This window comes from Cavia porcellus, unplaced genomic scaffold, assembly GCF_034190915.1.
Source record: "Cavia porcellus strain 051 isolate PalLab524CR breed Dunkin Hartley unplaced genomic scaffold, mCavPor4.1 scaffold_21, whole genome shotgun sequence".
NCBI classification, from domain to species: domain Eukaryota; kingdom Metazoa; phylum Chordata; class Mammalia; order Rodentia; family Caviidae; genus Cavia; species Cavia porcellus.
The window spans coordinates 20,329,725-20,340,408 of NW_026947504.1; positions in this window are offsets into that span (position 1 = coordinate 20,329,725).

A 10,684-nucleotide genomic window follows, 5' to 3' on the forward strand; every position below is an offset into this window, starting at 1 on the left:
TACTTTATGAAAACCCTCCTACATAAAAAAAGACTTTTCAATATCTAGAAATCAAATGTTAAGACTATGTAGACTCATTGACATTAAAAATAAATAATGACAAACTTGACCAATTAAAAGGCAAATACTTCAACAAAAGTAACACATTTAGCAGTTTGTTGTCATGCACAATTAACTTTAGTAGCTCTCCTCACTTCCTGACTCCTAATTGAAATCAAACCCCTCAAGGAGAAGGAATGGAGAACGGTGTGTGTGAGAAACTTGTAGTTCTTAGGTAGGAAGTATTTGAAAATCTGTCTCTGAGAGCCACGTGGACTCACTGGCATCCTGAACAGTCTAGAGACGGTGAATAATGCAGAGGAATAAGCACAGTGAAGGGAGTGCTGCAGTTTTATTAGTGACAGTCCCTGAGCACAGCTTTAATCTTCATTATACTCTTGTTTTCTCTATATGGACAATAGCACTACCACTATCCACTGGCTATGGAGGTATCTGACCCCCAGCATGTTATCCCACATAGCCATCGGGATACCTGTCCAACATGTAGATGCAAAATGACTACGATACCATGACTACGGTATCTACTGATGTATCTTTAAGAAAAGAAAGGAATAGTAAACCTATTTCAAATTATTAGACAACAAAAGTATTAAGGTCATAATTCAGAAGACATTATCTCGTAGGCCTGGCTGAGAACCAAATTCCACAAATACTTTTGGAAACAGGATTTCCTTTCCTTTGAATAAATACCTAAGAATTATATTTCTGACTTCTTTGATGTATGTCTTCTTAAAAACTGTAAAAAAAGAAAAAAATCTAAAAACCATTTCCTAAAAGGGTTATTCAATCATACAAAAATAAATTTAGACTATTTTCCAAAGGGGTTACACATTTTTTATTTCCACTGTTTAATTAAGAGTTCCAAGCATTCTATATGTTGCCATGCTCTTGGTACTGTTGGGCTATTTCATTTCAAACATGGTAGTGGGTGAATAGTGGCATCTCACTAGGGTTTACATATAAAAAGTCTGACAAAATATATCCATCAGGAAAATAAAACTGGTATCACTATTTTAATACAAATTTTCTGAGACATGCTTGATCAATATAAGTTATCATTGGCCTCCACAATTATAGAAAGTACTCAAAATGGTGACCACTAACCTCTGGACATTTATTAGTATAGCAAACTGCTGAGATGTGTATACTTTTTTTTGGTGGACTCTGTATATTTTCCTAATTACTTATAATGACATTCAGAGTTTGTTTGTTTGTTTGTCTGGGTACAGAGGATTAAACTCACAACCTTACATTTGCCAGGCTGGTGCTTATGCCACTGAGCTAAACCCCCAGCCCCAACCCTGAGTACTTTTACATGCTTATTGGACTCATACATGTCTTCTTTTGTCAATGCTATAAAAATCACTTGCCCTTGTTTAAATATATTATTTTTCTTCATATTGTTAAGATACAGAAGTTAATATTCTGTATGTATATTCATTCTTGATCAGATGTACATATTGTAATATTTGCCTTTTCAGTTTTTATCATGTCTTTAAAAGAGCAGTTCTTTAATTTTATTTTTAATAGAAAAATCTTTTATGAGAAAGTAAGAAAAGTTGGTAGGGGACTTTAGCTTGAACAGTGGCCTGGCCAGCCCTTAACACAGGAGAGTAAGAAAAATAAGAAATGATTCATAGAGAATGGTGGGAGAGGCCCATTCTGATGAAAGGGATCAGACTGATTCCTGTTAATTTTATGACTAATTTACCAAGATTTTTATGGTCTACTGTCCTTTAAAAAATCTGAACTCTAAAAGTGAATATTTTTAAAATTTTTACAAATATTCTTTTTAAAAGCTTTATACTTTTACATTGGTCTGGTTGTCTATTGCTGCAGGCAAAATATATCACCATTTAGTGGTTTAAAGCAACCATTGTGTTTATTTGGCTCATTAATTTGAGCTGGGCTTGGTGACCACTTCTCTCTTTGTACCATTGATGTCAGTTGGGCCATATTTTAAAGCCTCCATGTTGAAGGAGTTTAAATCTTCAGATATGTTTAAAACTGCCATATACTTTTAGAGATATGATTCATGTTGAGTAATTTGGGGGTATGATATGAAGAATGATTTTAATGAATGTATAATTAGGTTTTTCAACCTTAGTTTGAAAAGCTGTTGTTTTCCCTCTTTAATTGCATTTTAAAAATTATAAAAATAAAATAATTATATAGGGACAGGCCTCCTGCTGGAATTACTTTCCTGGAATACTCCTCCATATGACTACCCTAACACTAATACAATTTTTCTTGTTTTTAATGTGCTTTTTTAATGTGTTGAAACTACATAATGTAAGTTCTCCAATTTTGTTAGTGAAATTTTTTTAGCTATTCCTGTTTTTTTGTTTGCACTTAAATGTTAGAACACGAAATCACCTTCTAATTTTTAAAATCCTAGATAAAGTCAATTTGAAAAGAAGCAAATATTAATAACATTAAGGCTTTCAGTCCATAAACAAAGACTAGTGCTGCATACATTTAGGCATTCGGTAACATGTATAATGATTTCTTGATATATATTTCAGTGTATAGGTATTACACATGTACTTTTACACATATCTTAAATATGTTACAAGATATAGTGGTATGCTTTCTTCTTATTCATTGCTAATATATAAAAATACACTATTTTTAAAATTAATTTTATTTTGCATATTTGAGGTATACCACATGATATTATGGGATATACATAGATAGTAAAAATGTTACTATAATAAAACAAATTAATGTAGTCATTAGCTCATACGCTTACTTTTTCTTTTTGTAGTAAAAGCAGTTTAAAATCTCATTAAGCATAATCTCATGCAATATAATTTTATTAACTATATTCCTATGTCCTCAATAGATATATAAATTCATTCATCTTACATATCACTTACATTGTATCCTTTAATCTAACCCACCTATTTCCTCTTTTGCCTTCTCATAACTATTTTATTTCTATTTCTGTGCAACTGGATTGTTAAATTTTCCATATTTAAGTGAGATTATGTGATATTCTTTCTGTTTATGGCTTATTTTGCTTAGCATAATATTGCTTACAAGGAATATGATCCTTTCAGGGCTAATAGGATTGATCTTCTTAGAGATAAACTTTTTAGGGCTGCAACAAATACAGGAACACTGATATAGTATTCATTAGTTTATATTTTATTTGGGGGAACTATGTGACTATTGACTTTGATAATTCCATTAACTGGATTAAGAAATGCCCAGGGAATTAGTAAAGCATCCTTCTGGGTATGTCTGGGAAGGTCATGGAGGTATGATCTTGGGTGCTTTACCCAGTCTTTGGCATGTTCTTTTTTGAGGTTTTTCCCTTGCTCTGCCTCCTGGCTGCCAAGAGCTAAGCATCTTTGCTTGGCACATTCTTTGGCCATGATGTTTCTGTATTGAAACAAGCTTACCATGAACTGTGTCGCCAGAAACCATGAGCCAGATTAAACTTGTCCTTTAAACTGTATGTGTCTGGTATTATATCTCAGAGATGGGAATCATAGAGAGATTGCTGGGTTGCATGATAGCACTATTTTTAGTTTCTCTAGAAAACTCAGCAACATTTTCGTAATGGCTGTACCAATCTATAGTATTACGTAAGAGTTCCCTTTTAGATCTGATATGGTGGTGCATGGCTATCGTCTCAGCTACTCAGCAGACTGAACCAAGAAGATCACTTGAGTCCAGGAGTTTGAAAGCAGTCTTGGAAACATAGCAAGACCCTGTCCCAGTTTTGAAGACAAAACAAAATAGAAACCCTTTGTGTGCACAAAAATTATTCACTTTGATTGTGTTAAATGCACTTAGTAAATTTTTAACTTTTTAAATTAATTTTTCAGCAGAGCCCTCTGGGATCTCGTCTTTTCCAAAATGACTGTCTTTCAATTGTTTGATCTTCTTTATTATATTGGCTACTATCTGCAGAATAATGCTTAATGAAAGTCCTCAGAGAAAACTTAGTTGCCCTTTTCTGGTCTAAGATTGGTATGATCTTAAGGTTTTTCATAGATATCTTTTTTACAGACTGACAAATTTTCTTTCTATCCTTACTTTGCTGAAAATTTTTACTGTGAATGTGTGTAAAATCTTATCCAATATGTCTTCCAGTACCATTTACTGATTTGATCATTTGAACCTTTCTTTAAGGCGGTTAATATGATGAATTACATTCATCAGAGGTTACATGAAAGTATTATTCCTAGAATCAACCTCATATGGTCATTATATATTTTTTCTTCATATTATTAGTTATGATTTACGTTTATGAAGAATATTTATATCTAATTCAGAAGTGATAGTTGTCTAAATTTTTCTGTTCTTTTAATATCTTATTTTGGACATAAAGTAATTTAAAATGAACTGATAAGTGTCCTTAAATTCTGTTTCCTAGTATAAATATTGTAAACTTTCTTCCTAAATACATGGAAGAATTGGCCAGTAAAGCCATGTGACCTAGGGTTTGGATGTGTGTGTTTCTGGGCGAATTATGTATTCAACCTTTTTACATATAAAAGTATTCAGATACTCTATTTCTTACATTAATTTTGGAAACTGATGTCTTTTAAGAAATTCTATCATGTCACCTAAATTATCAATTCGTTCATCATATTGCTGTATATTTTTCAATGCAAGATGCATACTAATGTATCCTTTTTATTTCTGACATTGAAAATTTTATATCATTCCTCTCATTTTATTGTTTTATTTTCTTTTCGTTTCTTTCAATTTTATTGAATTTATCAAACTGGATTAATGTTTCATTTGTTTTCTCTATAGTTCCTATGTTCCATTTCACTGATTTTCTCTGTACTTAAGGTGTAATGTTTTTCTTTCTGTGTTTTTAAGATAAAAGCTTAGTGCATTGGTTCTAGGTTCTTTTTCTTTACTAAGATAAAAATTTAAGGCTATTTTTAATTTTAATCAGTGATTTAGCTGCCGTCTATACATTTTCATATGATCTATTTTTATTTTCATTCAGTTTTTCAACTTTATATTTTTATTAGTCATATTCGCAGTATATAATGATTACATTCCTCATAGTTTGTGTCTAGTTTTTCAATTACTGAGAAAGAAGTGTTGAAATCTACAACTAAAATTTTGAGGTTTTCCAGTTCTTCTGGAAGTTTTATCAACTTTTGCTTTACATATATTGCAGATATATATTAGCTACATAAATCTGTGATATTCATGCATTTTTTATTAACTTATCCCCTTATCATTATGAAATGATCCTTTTAACAAAAAAAAAAAATGTGACTCAAGTGGTAACTGAATCCAAAGCTTTGGACTTATGACGGCAGGACAGATGGCTACAGACTGGGCAAAGATAAAATTCAGACTCTGGTGAACATCAACCTTCAGAGAGTTGGCAAAGAAAACCTGCCCTTGACAGACTAAAATGGAGCGGGGAGCAAAGATGAAATAGTACCAAGAAAGGCCAGTGCTACAAAAACAAAATGAAAGGAGAGTTTTAAAGAGATTATTTTAAAGTGGCAAATATTTCAGGGCCACCACTGAACATGAGGTCTGTAAGTTGACAATAAAAGCAGTATTGGGGAATTTATTGATGAGTCTAACAATGGTGAGTATTGATGAGTATTGCAATGAGTGGAACTCATGCACGTGAAAGGAAGAAAAAAGAAGCCAGTATCTTGAAAACTTACTGAGAGAAAGGTCTTAACAGGTCTATGCATGGAGATAAAGGAAAAATTTGAAAGCACAAAAGAGTGAAGAGATCCACATTGCAATGAGAGGTTGAATGGATGAATATTAAAAGTTGATTGAGCTGGGTTGTATATCAGTGGTAAAGTGATTGTGAGGTCCTAAGCTCAATATCCAGCACAACCACAACAATATAGGAAGGGGGAAACAGAAAGACTACGAATGGAAGGAAGAAAAAAGGAAAGACAGGGATCTGGTGAGAAGTTATCCCAAACACAAATAAAAGTCTATTTCAGGTTGATATAACTCAGTGGTAGAGCGTTTGCCTAACATGCTTCAGGCACTGGTTTTAATCCCAGTACCACAAAGAGGAAGAGGACTAGGAAGAGGAGAAGGGAGGGGAAAAAGAAGAGGAAGAAGACATGAACTGAATAAGAAATGTGATACAATGCTAGTGACGGACATTCGCAGAAACAGCCCTTTAATATTCATAATGAGCTGCAGTAGAGCCATTTCCACATAACATTCCCACCCTGCTCTGCTTTGTGGAAGAAACACTAACTAACTTGATCTATCTGGCTTATCACAGATGTCCTCATGATTTGCCAATTATTTTCCTTCGGTTCCATCAGTTTGCACTTCACGCAGTGAGTGGTGTGCCTCACCACAGAAGAATGCCATGTTTCCTCATTATGTTAGTGTATACAAAATGAATAAAAGATGTTTAACACTCTCAACGTAGAATATAAGATTGCTCATCATTTCTAATATGAAACACAACAGTTCATTGTTTCTAACATGACATGAATCTAAAATTTGAAGAAACCATAATTGCACATTTTGTAAAATGCTTTTGGCATAAACATAAACAAACTGCCCATATCAAAGTGCACTTTTCTTCTATATTATATATTCTTAAAGTTCCTTATTTACAGTCACTGAGACACTGTTTGGTAGTTACTAAATTACTGTCTTATCACATCCTTAACCATTTTGAGTCACAAATAAGGTTGTGAACTCGATCTTCAATATTCCTAGAAGGAAACCATATACCTCTATCTTTATGGGCAGGTAATTTTGCATATGTTTTTTGAAGATATAAGATACCAATTCATTTAAAAGATTATAAACCTTTTGTAAATGAGGTATAATATTAAAAGAAAATAAAAGACATGCCATAGATAACATTGTACTATGGTTTAAAAGCCTGAGTTTTTGAAATTTAGATTCAAAAGTTGACCCACAACTTGGTAGCTGTATGTTCTTGGATGTTACTTAACAATTCTTAGCCTACATAAACTCATATCTAAAAGGAGATTGGAGTGTGGATTAAATTAGGAGCAAGTAAACTATATGACCAGTGTATACCATGGAGATGATTACTGTTTGTTTTAAGCACCAAATACCTTCAATTGAATGGCTTTCAAAGGCCAAATTTTCATTAGGATAGTGCTTTTTATGTCCAAATCTGATTTGGATTCAAAGTCTCACACAAATTTTATCCAAGATCAATTTGCTAACTGATGTGCTTGATAAAGGAAATATTACTATGCCATGTACATACATCTCAGAACCAACTTTGAGTGGAAAAAGACCTTCTTAGGGTCCAGCTGTCACAAAACCTCAAGACACCATGTGTCAGTGAACAGAACTCTCTTTAGTATTTGAACATAGAATGACATAGATTTTGAAACGTTGCTCCCAATACTAGAGAATCAAAGAATAGCTAAAATAAAAATATGTTTCACATGTAGGAAAAAAGTACATGTTGCAGAAACAAGCAAAATAATTATGACAATTTTGTCAAATAGCCTGAGTCACTGTATTTTGTTTCAATCATCAAAGATAATGTTCTTTTCTGATAATAATAATGTATATAATAATCTTAGATCTTAAAGAGTATTACAAAACTACAAGTTTAATGTTGGTTTGGAAGACTTCGTTTGGCTAATATTGACATGTTTGGCCTCTTAACATAAGCTTTCCCCAAGAAACTCTCCTGCACTGTTTGTGGGAGTGCAGACCGGTGCAACCACTGTGGAGGTCAGTCTGGAGATTTCTCAAAAAGCTGGGATTGGAAGTCCCATTTGTTACAGCTTTTCCACTTCTAGGCATATTCCCAGAAGAACTGAAAACATCATACCACAGTGATATGTGTACACCCACGTTTATAGCAGCACAATTTTCAATAGCCAGATTTTGGAAACAACCTAAGTGTCCATCAACTGAGGAATGGATAAAAACATTGTGATATTTTTATACAATGGAGTACTACTCAGCTATAAAGAATGATCACGTTGAGACATTTATAAATAAATGGGCGCAGCTTGAGACCATGCTCATAAGCAAAATAAATCAAACTCACATGTATGAATACAGAATAGTTTCCCTAGTGCAAGAAATGATACAAATACATAAAAGTATGTGGTAATCGTGATTCCTCATTATATGGCTTTGAAGCCTTATAAAGTTTTCACTCATTAATTGAAATGGCTTTATTCTGAGCTGTTTGATATTATTGTCTGTGATGATATGAACAGCTATTTTGAAGAAAACATGAGCTTTCCCCAAAAGTCATGTACTCTCAGGCGGAGCTTCAGTAAAGAAGGTGAGGTTTTAATTTGAATTTCCTTGTCTTCTCTTATTTCAACCAAAAAGCAGTATCCTAAGGCTGTGTGCTGAACTCAGAATTTAAGTCTAGACAGAATACTAAAACTTGCCTTTAAAAGGTGCCATGGACAGTATCCAAAATATCATCCTTTGAATGGTTAGACAGTGTCTAATGCCAAAATCCTTCAGTGTGTGGTTGTATCCTGAGCAGGTGCTTCTATGGAAAATGTATCCAAGACTGCTTCTGTCTCACTTCATTTTGAGTAAAACCAGTTTTTAATTTAAAAAGTACATGCTTAGATCCCTCTAAGATAGCAGTCCAAGCAACTTCTCACTGAAGCTCCAAGAAGGTATCATTCTCCAGAGGTCGTTGACATGGAAGAAGGGTTTTGAAAGTGATTTGGGAAAACTGTGCCCTTCTAAAATTGAACTTCACTCAGATAATTGAGATTTTAAGAACACTGTGCCTCTTTGCCAATTTTATTGTGCCACTAGTTTTTATTTAAATTACAGATTCTTGTTTTGTTTCTTTCTCTTGGATAGGCTGGCACCAGATACCTCCTGAGCAGAGCAGACATTCCAAGAGATCCATCTTGCCAAAAATAATAGAAAGCTGGTTAAAAATGAATGTTTAAAATGGTACCTGAGATGCTTAGCAAACTATAAAGTTTAATACTGCATTTCTAGAGCACACGCCAATGGCTACAGCTGCTGGGTCTCTGGATATCTGTCTTTTAAGATTTCATACTTATAGGAGCCACAATTTCTGCCTAATGATACAGACCAAAACGAGTGTTAATAATTCACAGATGCAAGTAAAATAATGTATTCCAAATAAAAAATAGCGGGAATTATTTCTAAAACATCTTAAATGTTCTCCAATAACATTTGCCAAAGAGTATCTTCAACACTCACTGAACCTTCTTCCCTCCAATAGTTCTACACACATTTGAAATAGATGGCACATAATTGGGTCTTTTGAAGTCTACAATGTTTTACTGCCTTCTCCAAATTCTAAAAATATTATGTAAAATATTGAGAACTTATTGGCTTAATTTAAACAATGGCACGGGATATTCACCAAAAAATTACCACTATAAATATTATTGGGGAGAAAAAGGACATATGATTCAAGAGATGAATCACATTTAAATTTCCCAGGGAGGACACATGGACACATAACCTTTCTGGAAGCCTGGATTGTTGCATCTTCAAAAATGATTCTTTTACTCATCTTTAAGCAGAATTGTGATGGAGAATAACTTCAAACATTTAAAATTTTTTAAAATGTGAAAATGTAAATGACTAAATACAAATATATGTCATGTAATTTCACAAGAAAGAAGATTCATATGGACATCCTGTGGGGGAAAATTATGAAGAAACAATGACAAAAAAATGATTACTTTTTATTTTAAAAAGCAAAACAGAGAAAAGTATAGAAATGATACAGAATTTCAAGAAAATAAGAAATTAACACTAGTTAATATATTGCATATTGTTATCTTAGAAGTAGTTGTTCAGATTACAAGATTTAAAGAAGTTCTTTTTCTAAATGAGATTTTGAATTGGAAACAAAGACCTTGATACTAGAGAAGCCATATCATATAGCTGATTTAATGCACCAGGGTTTAAATCACAATATATTATTTTCAGTAAGTACACTTCTAATATGTTTCAGTTTGGATTATGCATCCTGAAAATGTGGATTTAATTAAAGGAGCCCTTCAGATAATTGTGGGACTGATTATCAAAGACATGTTACATGATTCAGATTCCTAGCAACATTCTAAGCTGTATCCTCTAAAGCCTGATCTGGAAGGTCCATCCTCTGAGAATTTACATTTTCCAAGAACTAACGAAATCCCCTGGCAGGACATCTACTAATCATAAATTGCAATCTGGAGCATCTTCATCTTAAGTATATCAACCATGAGTAACTTTCACTGGTACCTTAGAAAGACCTTAAAAGACCCGGAGAGGATTTGGCTGGAAAAGGCAACATGTGATTGTCCAAAATGTCCCAGGAATCTGGGATCCCCATTTAAGTCTTGATTAGCGATATACCTGTGCATGAGTATTCAACACACCAAAACGTCTCTACTCAAGAACAGATAAAAACAATGATCTCCAAAGCAGAAGTTTATGTATCCCCAAGGAAAAACAAACCTTTAGGTCTAGAAAGAAAACATTACAAGTCCTACTTATATTTCCTTCTTAACCCATTTTTAAAAAATATTTTATGTTCATATTAAGAATATAACTAATATATTAGAACAGTAGCATACATGATGTATAAGTAAGTAGATATGCTGAAGGATTCACACATAATAAGCAATGTTTGCCTAAAGAGAAA